Source organism: Nipponia nippon, unplaced genomic scaffold (assembly GCF_047370975.1).
Source record: "Nipponia nippon isolate SJK-2023a ecotype South Korea unplaced genomic scaffold, ASM4737097v1 scaffold_11, whole genome shotgun sequence".
NCBI lineage: Eukaryota > Metazoa > Chordata > Aves > Pelecaniformes > Threskiornithidae > Nipponia > Nipponia nippon.
In genome coordinates, this window is record NW_028262302.1 from 9,234,962 (window position 1) to 9,252,205 (window position 17,244).

Genomic DNA, 17,244 nt, shown 5'->3' on the forward strand with positions numbered 1-17,244 from the left:
TTTCATTTACCCTTGAGTAGTTCCTTCCACTTACTTTTTTTCTAACAAGTTTTTGTAACAGTGAAGTTGAAAGACAAGCTAAAAATCGCATTCATATGCATGAAAGGCTTTTGAAGCAGAGATTTTTTTTCAAAGTTAAACCATGATGACTGTAATAAAAAAAGAAGAAAGCACTTCTACTGAACTCCCCTTGTCTACTAAGATTCCTTGTGCATTTGTAACCAACTACACGCTGATGCTAGCTGTTCTGGAGGGAATTGAAGTGTGCCAGACTTTCCCTCTAATTTGAAGGTGTAGAACATCTTCATGTTTCAGCAAAGGCATGTCTGATAGGCAAAACAGTGCTTCTCAGGGTAAAAAATAAAGGAGGAGATGGCTGGTATGCCTCAGTCCTTCACCTAAAATGTTTTCTGATAGGTGGAAGTCAATGCCATAATCATCCTCTGGAGAAAATATCTGCCACTGAAAGCATCTGCACAAGATCTGTTGTGGGTCTTTACCTGAGAGTTGTCCAGGCATATGGCGTTACTGCTGTATCAGAAGCTGTTGCAACCATTTCCCATTGCAGTTAGTTTTTTGGCTTGGTTTGCGTCTGCACACAAGATCACAGAATCTTAGAAAAGTTGGTTGGAAGGGGCCTCTGAGCTTGATCTCACCCAGCATCCCATTGGGAGTAGGATTGTTGGTGCCAATAGACCAGGTCAGCTGTGGTTTTGCCTAGATGCATCTTGGAGATTCCACCATCTTTCTGGATTACCTCTTCCAATGCTACACTATCCTCCTGGTGAAGAAGCTTTTCCTCATGTTCACTGTGAACTTCCCAAACTGCTAAAAGTTGTGGCTTTTGTTCCTTGCTAAGTTTCTGAACTTAATAGAATGTACTATTTGCTGTCTTTTTTGCAACAGGGGAAGACAAATTTCCTTCCAGTGCAATGACAGGGCTTCGCCTTCGATGATGACTCTTTATGAGCATTAATGGGCAGTTTAAGTCTTTGTGGTCCATTCCTTTTGCTGGTAAGTCTTCTGGGAATGACAACAATGTGGCCACATTTCAGTGTTAAACAATTCTATAATATCTATGGGCATCAATTTGACAGGAGATTACTATTAAAAGAAATGGCTGTAATACTCTTGCCATAATCAGAGCCATTGTGCCTCCACTGTTAATTTAGCTCACTCTGTGTTAGACATTCACTGAACTGGTTAAGATAACTTTAGACACTTAATCACTGTAGTGTTATTAAATAGTTGCATATTAAAGTGTTCAGATGACTTGTAAGCCTCCTGTAATCACAGGCCAGTTGAGCCATCAAAGCAGGTTAAAAGGAAAAGACAATTCTGTCTTGCTGGCTTTAGCTATTTTACATTAAAGTAAATGAAGCATGTTTTAATCACGGTGGGGTGGTGCTAGATTATCAGCTCTGGGACTGATGCCCTTTGTTTTGGCCACAATATAAAATGAGTCCAAGTATGTTTCTGATGTGCTTTTCCCTTTTTTTTTTTTTTTTGGTGGGGGGGGTTCAGCCCTAAAATCCAGTTATATCCAAGATGACAGGAGTTGCAAAGAGATAGCTTATGTAGTATTTCCAAGCCTAGATATTCAAGACTAGTGTTTCTGGTCTGGGGAAAGCATAAGGCTAATTTAAAAAGAAACACAGGATTTTAAAATTTCTTTTTTAATTTTGCTTACTTCCAGTTGCAATTTTTTATTTACTTTATCATACTTTCTGAGTGTAAGCACGTGATCTCCATTTGAGAAATACCACACGCTTGGTGGAGTTCAGTGATGAGAGTGAACGATGTGTTACGGAAAAGCTGAGCAGGAGGAGTATTTTGTTAGAATGTGACACATCACAGGAGGTCCATGTGTTAGGTTGGGGTAGAGCTAACAGTATTCCAGCTTGCTTTGTACAATGGAAACCTTGACTTATTGTGCTTATTAATGAAAAGGGAAGAATGTGAAATGCTCAGCCTCTTTCTTCACTGTCACGAAGTAATAAGTGGAATTGCTGTAGGGCAGATGTAAACTGAGCTAGCATTTATCTTTGGGTTGCATACTCTGTCAAATCAGACTAATTTCCTTCAGAAATCTGTCGTGTTGCTACAGTTTTGTTCATACTGCACCTTTATCTTAATTTTAATGCTGTGCTACTGACAAATCGGGCTAATATTACATTATCAGTCAGATGTATTGGCTGTGAGTATGTGTCAGCACATGCTTGCATGTATGCAATGCGGAACAGAACTAACGGACTGACCATCCTTCTCCCGATAAGTCCATTTCCAGTCTAGGTAGTGCCTGTGCGTTTTGTATACCTTCTAAACAGCTGCTACTCCCATACAGTACTTGGGCTTTTCCCTTTTAGTCACTGATGAACTGCTCCCCAGTTGTTTCAGTGTGGTGCTGGCAGGGGGAAGGGGATGAAATGCCGCCTTCTTTTTCCATTTGACATGCAAGAAATCTTGACCATTTCAGTTTGTTAAATATTCCATGGCACTTTTCCAGGGAGTGTTTTGTAGCCCAGGTGTTTTCTCCAAATGTCTTGTGAAACTTCCCTTGTGATTTCAAATTAACATAGCATTTTTTGTCATACTGAAATGTAATTTAAGACTGTCTTTTGCAGTTGTGCCCAGAGATGGCTGAATTTCAATATTAAGCACCAGTGTGTGGTTCACTTATATAACTTATAAAACATGCTGAGATCTCTAGGGAAAGAGAATCATTAAAAATAGGGACTATTGCTGCTATTACTGTTGTTACTAAAAGTAATAATTACCTTTTTCTTTCTGGAAATTCTATATAACATTTTTCCTATAGGAGCTCTCCCTGTCTTGAGGTTTTTCTAGTGGCCTTTAAACTTTAATCTGCAGCCTTAGAAAACCTTTTAGGTACAGGCTGAGACAGATTTTGTTACTAAAGCAAGCCCTCCTGCTGATGGAGCTGTGTGTTTAATTCTTGGCAGAGCTGGGGAAGCACTTGGCTTGGTTTGCTTGCTGTTCATCTTTTTCATGTAGCCTTATGGGAGATCTTGATCACTCTCAATTGCAGCTCAAAGGAAAGAGGAGCACAGTGTATTTCAAGAATACCGCAAAGAAATTATTCTATTTGGTTTAAAAAACTTGGTTTGATATGCTTTTTTAGACATGTAAACATGATGCAGTTTCTTTTAGCAGCGGGACTACAAAGATGACAACGTAGTCGGGCATTCAGTGAGGTCGGTGAGGTGCATGTCTACACCGCTATAAATGCATTTTGTAAGAAATCACTTCGCTTTGTTAGTATTTGACTTGTGAAGGGAGGCTGTCAAAATGAAGGAAACCTTATACCAAGAACAGTATCACCAACTTAACTTTGTTTTTTTGCATTTATGTGTTACAGTTTTTAATTACTTTGTTACATGCCCTTACTGGGAGACTGGCTGCCTGTTTGTAGCAGGAAACGAATGCAGCAGCAAACTAGTTTCATTGTGGTTCTTTGACAAAGCTCCCCTGATGTAAGCGGATTTATGTTACTTGTATCTGCCAAGCATTTGCTCACCACTTCTGTTTCTTCCAGTTTGGTATGTCCTCCTGTGCCCTATGCATTATAGTCTTGCAAACGATTATTCAAGTCATTACAGTCTGAGTCAAACACTGGACATCTCAGTGTGGACATTTACCTTAGACTAGTTTCCCCAGGTTCCCTAGTGGTAGAAATGGGTTCTTTCAGGAGGCAGCTAAGAACAATGTTGTTTAAGCTTTAGCTATAAATTGTCTTATGAATGCTTGTATTGCTATCTCTGGATGGTATAAGGTGATTAACCTTCTAATTTAGGCACCCAAAATCAGATGATATGAAACTTGCTAGCTTTTGACATCTCTCACCATACCCTGCAGTATCTGAATACATGTTGGGTGTTAATGATCCCATGTGCTGCAGCCCAGAGATGATATGCCATTACAACAGAAACATGCTGTTATCAAGCAATCATGATTCAGGAGTGTTCCTGTAAGATGTCACAGTGTTGTGTGACATTGGTTGTGGTCTTCTGGCACAGTCGCTAGGCAGGATCTTGTGGTGACATGATACAACCTCACTATCAGAAGCTCTTTTGCAACAGTCTCATAATATGAGAACTGAGCTGTGCAGCCACTGGCCAATAACAAGGAAGTTTGACACCAGTTGATGAGGCTTTTTATATTGTGAGGCTTCCTTATAATGTTCCACTGTATTGTTGAATCTGTATTTGTGTGCCTTGAGCAACAAGGCCACGATCCCAAATGAAGTCTGTGTAACAAGGAGTAAGAATGAAATACAGTACTCACTGTTGATATCTTCCTTTAATTTGGAGCACTTTAATTTCTGTAGAGAAACATTTAATAGACTCCTAAAATAGCTCTGGATTTGTGAGACAACACAAGAATAAAATCCAACTACAGCAAGCTCCCTGGAAATTAATTTGGTTCCATTTTAAAAGCACTGCTGGTGCCCAGGTGGGTGGAGGAGGAACCTGGTATGTAGAAACATGGTAGATTCGTGATAGGGCACAGGTTATAATGGAAAGTCCAAAAGGCTGCATGCTGTATCAAGTAGTGGGAAGAGAAGTACTTTCTGCCTCTGTATGCATTATTAAGAATAATAACCATCTGGTGGGCGGAGAACTGGAAGAAACTTTACTTAGTGACTCTCTGCCTTTAGTACTTTCTCTTTATAACAAATCTTAAGGTTGAAATATTTGAAGTTAAATGAGTAGCATAAAATAGCTGGAAATTGTTTCAGCTTGGTTGTAAGTGCCCAGTTAATTTCACAGTGGAATTACGGATGGTTTGTCAGTGCTTTTTATCACCAGCATACATTCTTGTTTTAAAAGTGAGGATCAGAAGACTTTACCTTGCTGTTACCTTTGGTCCCTGGCTGAAGGATTTCAGAGTATGAAGTCTGTCCAAAGGGCTATGGTGGGATGCCCCGCTCAAAGGGTCACGGACTGCAAATAGCTTAGGGGCCAGGGGAACTTAAAGCCAGAGAACCTGAAGGTTCATCCATCCATTCATTCGTCCATTGTGCTGCAGGGACAGAAGCAGCTTTCACTGCAGGAATTCATTGGTAATTAAATGAATTCTACTCCGTTGGAAATTCTTGGAAGAACAAGTGATGTTTCCAGGAGTATTTATCCATGCTTTAGATCCAGTTCTGGATTTTGGATTGTCTGCTCCCTAAACACAAAGTTTAAGGTTACTTGGATTTAACTTGTTAAGTATAAGAGCTTGCTGAGAAATTCAGAAGCAGGCTGATTTGGTACAAGTCTGGATAGTAATACAAGGTCTGGATCTTGGTTCACGCCTGGCATTTTGTCTCTGGCGAGTTTCTGTTTCCCAGGCTATGAAGTTCCCAAGCAATGGACTGTCACTGCTGTTTTTAGAGGGTAGAATGTGTAGGCAGTATTTGCTGCACTGTCACCATTTCATTCCCATTGGGTAATGGCATCCTCCCTTCCCAAATTTCCTAAGCATTTGCAGCTAAGAGGCAAGACTCTTCCTCACTTTTTTCTGGCAGTGTGACTGAGAACACTTAAACATCCATCACGCTCTAGACAGTGAAACTGCCGGGTAAAGTTATCCGTTCATCCATCTGCCTACCCTCCTGTCCATGGTCTTTGGGACTTTTTTATATAAGCCATTATGGAGAAAATAACATCACCAAGAAAGGAGATTTACTGATTTTTTTTTTTCTCTTTTTGGACCAGCAGTCTCACACAGTTGGTGATATGACATGTTTGACTTGAATAAACTCATTCTGTCTGTCTGTGTCCCTCTAGATTCTGACGTACAGCTTCATCATATTTTGGTCTTTTCTGTCCCAGTGGTGCATCTGCTTCCGTTTTTGCTTCAGCTGCATTTATGATTCTTCCTGAAATGTCTGTTGATGAGACATTTGGCTTTGCAAAGTTACCTTTTTCGCTGTCCTAAATTGTAGGCATTTTAGCTGTTTCTTATTAAAGTCACAGGGAAACAGCAAAAGATGCTAACAGTTGCAGCATTGTTATCTCCTCATCACTGGTCTGTCCCTACACCTCCCTCTTACTCAGGCAGTTCTTACTGGCCTTTTCCTCAGCTTACGCATTGTTACCCAGTTCAAGCAGATAGCCTGTATGGTGTTCCTGAGGAGATAATTGCAGTTTTCTGAAAATTCCCCATTTCCCTTACCTACTGTAGTGTGAATTTTTGCCTGTCAGCCACCTCTCCTGTTAAATGAAAAGATACTCTTCTGGGAGAGTCTGTGGATTTCAGCTGCTGCAGAATCGCATGTTTAAAAAAAAAAAAAAAAAAAGAAAAAAGAAAAAAGAAAAAACAGTTGACTTATGAGGTACCTAGGACCAAACTCACAACTGGATTATAAATTGACATAATTTATGGGACAAATAGCGATAGGGACAAATCCTGACTATGCATATCAGTTCTCTGACCAATTTAGTAGAGAATTAGCCAAGTTAGGTGCGCCCCACTGTTTGAAGTGCTTGATGGTCTGTCAAAGGAAGGATGTTATTCAAAATTTGTTGCATATCCTTGGTTTTCTGTATAGTTTTCTCTTTATCATCTTAAGTACTTAGCCAGAGTAAGTCATTGCTTTGTCCTCCAAATAGCAAAGGAGATGCACACCCTCTGGTCTGTCACTTGTTAGTTTCCTGGAATCATCGAAAAATGGTTCAGGAGACGACTTCACAGTAATTCAGTGTGTTCAGTGTGTTCTTGTACCTAAAACAGGGTCATGGAGAGTGAATCTGTCCCTCCCTCTTTGAAGGCTGTGATCAAGCACTGCCCATAACCTACTTGGAGAACTACATATGTGTGGTTATTACCATGGGGGTAGATCCAGAGATACCTGGATCTCATCTGGCCTAGAGAGGAAGAATGCCTTGATTCAGACTGGCAGCTCCATATGTGTAAACTGAATCATGCTCTTTTTACAATAACAAATTAGTAATTCTGAAAGCATTTACCTCTTAAACTCTACTGTGCCTTCCTACGGTGTATGTGCAAAGGATGAAGCTTGGTCTTCAATGCGGACTGTAAGAGGCAGAGCTTTGCTATCCAGCCAGTTAGTGCTTGTTGCTGAGAACGGCAGCCCTCAGCTGCATTTTTCCCAGTTTCTGGTTTCACATACTGTCTACAACCTGCTGCCAAATGCGAACATGTTCCTTTGTGCCTGAGAGTTAATGGAAGCACACTCCGCAACATACAAAACACATTTAGACTCATAAAACATAGATAATACCATTTGGTGGTGACATGCTTTTTTAATGGATAGATCAGTCATATTTCCATGCCATTTATCTGAAGTCCCTGCATGAAATTCATTGGCTAAAGGCAACTGAGGGAATACATTTTATGTTAAGAAAAATCTCAAAACCTCAGAAAACTTTCTTGTCATCTTCGGAGTTGGCTCTCACTCAAGTGAGAGGAACTCTCTGTCTACCTGGGAATATCCGTTCTGCTGCCTCTTCAGAGCCAGCCATGCAGAGCTGTTTGCACCATCTGTCTTGGGGCAGGACATTGCAGAGGAAAGAACTCAGCAGCGCTTCCAGTTGTGGCACCTGTGACCCTCTTGAAGAGGGACGGACATTCCTCTCTGGACCCTACTGGCTTTGGGCTTCACAGAGGGACATAAAACCGTTATACAGGTTCTAAGTTGGAATGGGCACTGCATTCCCAAGTTAATTAAAGCCAGTGGCACAAGGTAAGGCACTAATTTGTTTAGTTGACTAAAACTGGCCAAAGTTTTCCCTTCAGTGAAGTACATTTGACTGTAAAACTAGACCAATCCAAAGAAGGGAAGAAGGGATACATCCATAGAATTACATGTGCCTTTTGAGCACTGTGCACTTCCAAGCAATTTTTTAGACTAATTCCCAGCTAGTGTCTTAGTTGCTGAACTTAAACTCCTCTTTCCCCTGGAAAATGTTTCTGTGCACATCGGCCTTCAGATAATTCAGATTACTATGTCAGTATCTATTCACATGGCTTAATTTGTGGTCTGGTCACAAGCCTTTGGTGCCTGTGGCATACCTCCCACGTGTACTCAGTCCAAGTCTCCTGGTCTTGTTTCTTTATTGTGTAGAAATGATATGGCAGTTATCCAGGTATCTGCATGTTACTTTGGAATTGGCTCCTAAATTGTGACTATTGGAATTGGGAACCCAGAAATCCATTACTCTTGCTCGTTGTAGTGCCTCTATTCATAAATCTTCATGACTATCTTTATCCTTCTTCCTTTGTATGTTCCCCACTTGAGGGCAGTACAACAACGCTTATGGAAATAGCAAGTGCAGAAAAACTTGGTTTTAAGGCTTGCACCTCAGCAACGGTGAAAATACATCCTTTATGGTAACTGCTTACTTAAACTACTATATGCCTTGTTTAAGCTGGCTACATCTGTGTAGTTCTACCTACAAGGCCCCAGCTGTGAGATTTCAGTAATGTGTATGTCCTATTTAACTTGGTCTTCCAGAAACTAACATTTTAGGTGCTTCTTTGTGTTTGTAGTAATATTACCTTTATACAACAGGCAAGAATCTTTAACAATTAAGGTGATATCCCAGTATCCTCTAGTTTGTGAAAGCAATGCATATAAAACAGCACTTAAATTTCAGAAAAAGCTAGAATCTAATCTCCAAGGACAAAGTCAGAGTAGACGTAGTAATTAGGACACTAGAGCCATATCAATGACCTCAGTGGATGACTTCTGGCTCTGTTTGGCAAACCTCAGTGGTTCACACCCAGTTGTCAATTCAGTGTAGTGGGATCTGAGACACCTTGAAAACAATCTTGTTCTGTTTCTGATGCTTTGATCTTTTGTGCTTAGTTGATGGTGACAAGTGCTGGAGAATATCTGAGAGTGCAATGACCTCTTTTTCCCCTTTAATTTTCTCATTTGACTTTAAAACTGTCCCTATACAGGATATAAATAGTGAAGCTATTTACATACTGTATTCTGTTCCAGAGGATCACTAGGCAATTTTCAACTTCATACACTTGGCATTACTAAAATAAAGCTACTTCTGGCATAGATGTTAAGGCTGCTTTGGCTGAGGTTATAAACACAAATCTGGACTATATGAAAAAGTGCCAGGGGGATCTTTTATGTCTCAAGAAAGAAGACGAAACCTTTCTTCTAAAGCTTTTTTCAAAAATGGTTCTTGCTGCAAAGCATGTTTTATAGTACTGCCTACAGCTGCCTTAGAAGGATGAAAGGTTGAGGCAGCCCTGTAAGCATTTGACACTGAGTCCAGGAGTCTAATTATGTCAAGCCTGATGATGAGACTCTTAAATCATCCCTTCTGGCCTTTTAATTAAAGTAATCAGGCATAAGACTGGCAGCAGAACCACTGATGGAGAGCATTTCCAGCTGATGCTGAAAATTAAAGGAAAAAAGATGGTACAGAGCACGGGAGAAACAACCTCAACTTGGTTGGGCTCGTGATTGTAAGGAGGTAGGTTGGGTGAGAAGTGACATTAGAGTGAGGATTCTCAAGAAATGGAAGTGTTAAAGTCTAGGAATAATCTGCAAGAATGAAAGGTTGTCCTGCTTTTACTTCTTCCTTTTCATGTCATTAAATCATCATATCCACGTTCTGTAGTACATACTCTGCAGATAAGTGTTTGAAAAAAAGTTCTGTCTTTCTGCATTTTTTCTTAGGTGTCCTACAACCATGGAAGGGTGCAGTTAAATGCATGAGGTGCAGTCCTAAAAGCAAAGAAAAATAACTCTTTCTAGGTGAAGTAACCTAGACTGCATTTAAACACTTCCCTCACATGTATATTTGTACTTGGTCTGGCTGGGATGAAGTTATGAAGTTAACTTTCTTCACAGTAGTTCATATGGTGCTGTGCTTTGTGTTTGTGGCTAAAACAGCATTGGAAACACTGGTGTTTTGGCTACTGCTGAACGCTGCTTGCACAGTGTCAAGGCTTCCCCCTGTGAGAAGGCTAGCAGTTGGCAAGAGGCTGGGAGGGGACACAGTTGGGACACTGACCTGAATTGACCAAAGGGATATTCCATACCATATGATGTTGCACTCAGCAATAAAAGCTCAGGGAAAAGAGGAAGAAGGGGGAACATCTGTGGTTATGGCATTTTTCTTCCCAAGCAACTGTTACGTGTAGGGAGGCACTGCTTCCCAGGAAGTGGCTGAACATCTGCCTGCCTGCTGATGGCAAGACGTGAATACCTCTTTTTTGCTTTGCTTGCACATACAGCTTTTGGTTTTCTTATTAAACTGTCAATACCTCCAGCCATGAGCTCTTTGCCTTCCTTTGATTTTTTTTTTTTTTTTGTTAATATATCCCTACCCCACAGGAGATGGTAGTGAGCAAAGGCAGGATGGGTGTTTGGCTGCTGGCTAGCGTCAACCCACCATGCTATTACATCCTTCTCCTCAGGATTTTTGGCCAGAATTTGTTCGGAATTGTAATTATGCTGCCTTTTTCCTTCACTTTGCTTAGCCTTTCCCACTGCCCTTCATTCTCAGATAGGTCTGCCTTCAAAACAGGATCAGATGAAGTTGATGAAACTGTAAATAGAAACAGAATTAAAAAAAAAAAGTTCCTTATAGACAGGATAGTACAAAGGAGAATATTCAACTGTTTGAAGGGAGAAGGTGTGGTGACACTCACTAATGTCTTCTGAGGATTCCTAAGTGTGAGGCATGTATTCCTAAGCAGATAGGTTTTGAAATGCACCTGGCTAAAAAACATCAGGATCTGGAGCTGTTTTGTGGATAGCTCTTATTTCTGTAGCAGGATGTACTGGAAACCGGGGTCTGAGCGTTAGGGGAAAAAATGGATCTGAATCCCAGCTTTACAGCTGATACTGTTATCGCTTCCCAGAACTGAATTTGGATTAAAAGATGCAAGTGAAATTAGAGTAGGGTACGGAAGTTTGTTTCTGTTATGTAAAACTTGATGGATTTTGCTTTACATTTTTGGACCAAGTCAAACTCAAAGCCATTACTAGCTGCTTCAGGAATTTAAGATGAGGATGCAGATTCTCTTAAATGGAATGACTACCAAGATCAAAAAATGACAAAAGATTCGAGGTTTTGATTTGTCTTCTCGTTTCCAGACATCTAATGTAACCTCTCCAAAGTCTTCTCCTTCACCACCAGGAGAAGAAACCTGTCTTTAGAAATACGACATTTGAAATGTCCATCTTTCCCCAGGAATCCATAACTTGCAGATTTTATAAAAAAAAAAAAAAAAAAGGAAATTAATAAAGGAAAGCAAGTAAAATGGCAAAGCAAAAGGACAAAAGTTGATGTGAAAACATTAGGCTCTTCTTAGACCTGTACACACTGGAGTAGCTAACCTTTGCCCAGCTGCATACTTGAACATTTCAAGGTTAATAGGGGCATTGGCACTGGGAGATTCGCTCTGGGGAATCCGTGCTTGTTTCTGTTGAGCAGACTCTGTCCCAAAGTATGTACACCAGTGTCTGAATTTCTAGTGTTGCTAATTTCACATGGTGTTTCATCTCAGTAGAATGAAGAAACTGTCAAACCACAAAGAATGAATAAATTTGTTCTTTATGATTATTTTTCTTCTCACTGTAGTGAGATTAATAGTACATGCACTTGTGGCTCATGCATCATTTTGGTGAATAAAAAATGAAACGTTGTGCACTGCAATTTTCCTTCCCCCCGCCCTCCCCTTTGTTCTTTAACAGGGACTATTTTGAATGTCTTCAATTCTTGAAGAGCCAACTGTCTTATCAAGCAGGAGATAGATTTCTGAAATTTGTATAGATGTCTTTGAAGGTGTCACAGGTGAGACAGAGTAACCAACAAACCATAGTGGACCTAGATATGAGATTATTTTCAAGAACTAATGACACTGGAGCTTTTTCCCTACTTGATTATCTCACACAGTCACTTGCTTCCCTCTTCAGTCCCAATATGGAGATCACTGCTGGTCTGGGAAGGTCAGGCAGAAAGTGCTCTAAGGCTCAAAAGAGCAAGCAGCATGAAGTTTTGGCATGTAGTAATACAAGTATGCATAATTATGAAAGTATCTACCTGATTTATAGACAAAGTGGTTGAAAAAAGCATAACCTGATCTCTGGGGATATTTTTCAGACTTCCTCATGAGGCTTGCAAGTCTTCTTGCAAACCTGAAGAATTTGAAACATTAATGCCCTCTTTGTGGTATCTTGTTCCTTTCTTGAAATCTCTTCCTCATCTTTTTATTTTGTCTTTCTTTATCCAGGATAATAACTTAAAAAAAAAAAAGAAAAAATCAGTACATTTATTTTGTTACTGAGTCTCATGTTCATTTAGCTGTGGTTTTCTCCATCACTATTGGGGAGCAGATTTCCGGCTTAAACAGGCTTAATTTTACTACCACTGTTAAGGTTATTGCTGGAAGCAAACTTTGAAATTTCTGAACCCCAAAGCAGTTTGCTAATTTTAATGAACGCAACAAACCTGTTAATGATTGGGTATTTTATTTGTATTGGGTTTGTGTGGCAAGGTTTTGGTAGCCAGGAGGGCTACAGGGGTGGCTTCTGTGAGAAGGTGCTAGCAGCTTCCCCTATATCTGATAGGGCCAATGCCAGCCGGCTCCGAGATGGACCCACTGCTGGCCAAGGCCGAGCTGATCAGCGATGGTGGTAGTGCCTCTGTGACAACACAGTTAAGAAGGGGAAAAAAAACCTGCACAACTGCAGCCAGAGAGAGGAGTGAGAATATGTGAGAGGAACAACCCTGCAGACACCAAGGTCAGTGAAGAAGGAGGGGGACGAGGTGCTCCAGGCGCTGGAGCAGAGATTCCCCTGCAGCCCGTGATGAAGACCATGGTGAGGCAGGCTGTCCCCCTGCAGCCCATGGAGGTTAATGGTGGAGCAGATATCCACCTACAGCCCATGGAGCACCCCATGCCAGAGCAGGTGGATGCCCAAAGGAGGCTGTGACCCTGTGGGAAGCCCACGCTGGAGCAGGTTTGCTGGCAGGACTTGTGACCCTGCGGGGAACCCACACTGAAGCAGTCTGTTCCTGAAGGACTGCACCCCGTGGAAGGGACCCAGGCTGGAGCAGTTTGTGAAGAACTGCAGCCCGTGGGAAGGACTCACAATGGAGAAGTTCATGGAGGACTGTCTCCTGTGGGAGGGACCCCATGCTGGAGCAAGGGAAGAGCGTGAGGCGTCCTCCCCCTGAGGAGGAAGGGGCGGCAGAGACAACATGGGATGAACTGACCACAAGGCCCATTCAGTCTCCCTGCACTGCTGGGGGGGAGGACGTAGAGGATTCGGGAGTAAAGTTAAACCTGGGAAGAAGGGAGGAGTGGGGGGAAGGATTTTAAGTTTTAAGATTTAGTTTTTATTTTCTCATTACCTTACTTTGATTTGATTGGTAATAAATGAAACTGATTTCCCCAAGTTGAGTCTGTTTTGCCCGTGACAGCAATTGGTGAGTGATCTCCCTGTCCTTATCTCGACCCACGAGCCTTTTGTTATATTTTCTCTCCCCTGTCCAGCTGAGGAGGGGAGTGATAGAGCGGCTTTGGTGGGCATCTGGCATCCAGCCAGGGTCAACCCACCACATTATTTGTTCTATTTTGAAAGGTATGGGAGTATTCTTCAAGGTCACTGGAATTATTGGCAGACCTGAGAATAAAACCCAGTTCTTGTGGCTTCAGTCTTGGGCTTAACCCAAATAATATCTCTGTCCTTTTCTGTATGTATGCAGTCTCCCGCCTGCTCAAAATATGACTGACCTCTAGCAGAATAGAATAGGGGTTGTATAAGAATGTTGTATTTCTCAGTCCTTATAACTGCATCCTATACATAGAACAGATTCTCTTTCATTATAAGGAATGTGCTTTGGTAGTAGGATTTGTGAAGCTTAGTTTCTCTTCAGATCTCAGGCAAATATCTGTTAGTTGATGTGAATTTTGTTAGTTTCAGGATTAAACAGTCTCAAATTGCCAAAGCAAAACATGTTCCAAATCCAAATTGTTTTATTCTTTCAGCAAAGCAGAGTGAAGGCACTACCTTTGCATCATAAAACAGCTGCAGTTCTTTAGAAACTGGTTCCAGGCCTGTGATACTCTTGATGAATGTGATCAGAGTCTTGAGTTTGAATAAACTTAAGAAATCAGTAAATTCTGTGCAATTTAGGGTTTTGGAATACATTACATATGGCATCCACGAAGCACAACAGATAATTACTTCCAAGGAGCTATCTGAAGCAGATCTGCCAGTGACTATAAATTATAACAGGTATTTCCCAGTCAACTGTGAATAGAGCTTTAGGTAAAGTACATCTTGGCTGTTAGGCCTGGAACCTGGTTAATCCACAAAGCTAATCAGGATTTGGTAATGTTAAAACTTGGGTATTAGGGAAAGCAGCAGCTCATCTGGTGGAAGTTCATTGGCTGTAGAACATCACAAAAATCATCCACCTCAGGCAATACTGAATTCTTAAAATGTAGTAGGAGTAGTGTGGGATGCCAGGATAATGAGAGGTTTATACAGGTGTTTTCCCACTTGCCAGGTTAGTTTTAATTGCCATATGTAGAAGCCGATTCGTGTTAAATGGAAAAAGCAGCATGAACCAAATTCAGAGGTGACATAAATAGCGTGTAATTTACACACAGCTACAGCGGTCTACGTGCACCGCAGTCTTATGTCAGCCATGTGCTGTGGAGCACAATAGCCGGTCTGTAGACTGTGGATTGTACTGGTACCTGCTGTAGCCCAGTCCTGCCTTGTTCAGAGTCTGAAATCATGCAGTCCATGGTGATGCACCTGAGTGGTGCATTTTCACTGGCAATTTTGACTTTAGCTCTGAATTCTCTCTTTTTACCCCCTCCTTTCAACTAGGCTTTTTGCCACTTGTACAGTGCAGTCCAAGGGTTGGAGGACAGTGCTGGAATCCCTTCCTGACTGCTGTGGTCTAGCTGCATCTAGAGGCTAGCTGTTTTATGGAAGGGACCTCTTCCTTTCCTCTCTGCTGAGTAGCCTGTTTGATGGAGTGAGCAGAGTGTCCTTTCTCCGTTTAAAAAACAAACCTCCAATTTTTCAGCTTGTATTCCAGCTTTCACTTCAAAGCTTAATTTTCCAGAGTAGTGGAGATGCTGCAAATGAAAGGGAAATTTCCCCTTGTGGGAAAACTGGCAAACATTTCTGCTGTGCTGTTTAACAGGTGGTCCTATATTCCCAGCTTGGTGGGAGTTTAAACCTTCTCCAGCGTTTTCTAGAAGGAGCTCTCACCTCTTTACAAGGTGATCAACAAATAGTTTTGCTCCTGAATAATTTTAAGGAGGCACAGTGTTCACAGAATCCTTTACACGAGCAAATGAACAGTATCTGCCAAAACAGAAACAACCTTCTGCGTGCTTGAAAGCCATGAAGAAAATATTAGGATATCATCTCTTTCTTGTAATAAAACAATGAAATAATAGTTCAGTGATTTCCCTGTTAGTCCTGTAGACCTAATACAACCACAAGACAGTGAGACAGCTGGTTTTATGCCTTGTATATAAAAAGCTGAACTTAGCTGACCATTTCGCTGAAAAAACCTTTATTACTAGTGAGAAGAGATGAGAACAGCAGCTTGAATGGTTAGAGCTGAGATAGCAGAAGTTGTGTGACTTTTAATATCAACACATTTGAATTGGTCTTGGAGTATTTAGAAGCCCCAAAGTATCTTGACTGTTGGTGTCTGAGAGGGGCCAGGTTAAGTGCTGGCCTTGAGTATACTCTAGGTGCTGGCAGCAGGGACTTGAGTGGGGAAGACTGGAGGGAGGCTTCCTTGAGGATCCATTTCCTAAATGGATTAATGTTGGCCCATTATTCTAACCATAGCGGGGAAAGGGGATTGAGAGTGTGTGTGTGTAATGTGTTCTAAAATTTAAGGCTGGGAATCTTTCTGTAACTAACACTGGTGTCTATTGGTGATCCCTTTGCTTTATATTTCCTCACCCAAAGCTCTCTAAGCAGAAAATTGTCTGTAAAGCAGCAGCTTGCTCCTTGCTCCAGGCACAAGAAGGAGGAGAGGAGGAAACAAGATGATACTGGGTCAAAATTGGTACCTGGCAAACCACTGTAAAAGTCACCTTTCCCGTGTCCTCCCTCTGTGCCTGTTTTAAATCATTGGCTATTGGGTTCTCCCGGTATCTGTTAACATCTGGTTATAAGCAATGCCAAGGAAGAATTAGCAAATGTGTTGCTGAGGAAAAATGAGATGAGGAGTTCACCATGTATCAGCAAGAGAAATGGTATCACAGCCAGTTTTTGTGAGAGCTACTGAGATTTGAATGTGGACAGGAGAAGGAGGATGATATTCAAGGAACTAGAGAACATTTTCCACAAGCTCTAAGCGTGTGTTAGTGCCAGAGACAAGATCAGAATGCCAAGAAGCTCAACAAATATGTACTGGCAGCTTGTGCCAAAAATTAAAAAACTCATCAAAAAGGAAATTATCCCACTTCCTGAACAAAAAAAGGAAATTGTATCCTCCTTCCCGTACTACTTACAGAATGGGGGGGAAGCTGTTTCACAATATAAAGAACAGAAAAGCAAAAGCTTTTTATGCTCACATCATTTGAAAAGCTTTACTTATTTTTAGCAGGAAAACTGTATTTGGGTCGATCCCAGCAGGTACTGGTACATGGGGTTTTTCCTTTCCCAGGTGTAGGACACTGTACTTCCCCTTTTGAACAACATGTCTTGTCAGTCCATCCTTTATCAACCCCCTAGCCCGTCAGCCTGCATCCCATCTCAGCTAGTGGTATGGCTGTTCATACAGACCCAGCACTGTATCTAGGAAGCAGTGTTCACATCTTGCTTTGCAAAATCTTGTTGCTAAGCTTACCTAGTTTCCTCCAGCCTGTATTAAAATAGTAGTAACTCCTATCCACAGTGGGAAAAGTTTGTGATCAGGTTGATGGTTAAACAGTAGAGAACATAAAAGTTTTTTTGGCTGGGGAGGGGAATGGGATTGGGAATTCTGGGAAATGGGTATTACGAGAGGTATTTCTTAACTGCTGGAGCAATAAACAAGTCCAATCATATCCTCATTATGCAGAAAAGCACTTAGAAGTTAGTCTCTTGACTTTGCACTTAATTTCAAGGACTGGCTGCCTGGATTCAAATGAACACCTGAGCAGGCACCAGGGATACACCAGATACCTGTGGGCGTCCCCGGTGCAGGAGCGCTGCCAGAGCTGCTGTCCCTGCTGCCAGCAACGCTTCACACCAGCGCAGGGCGCTGC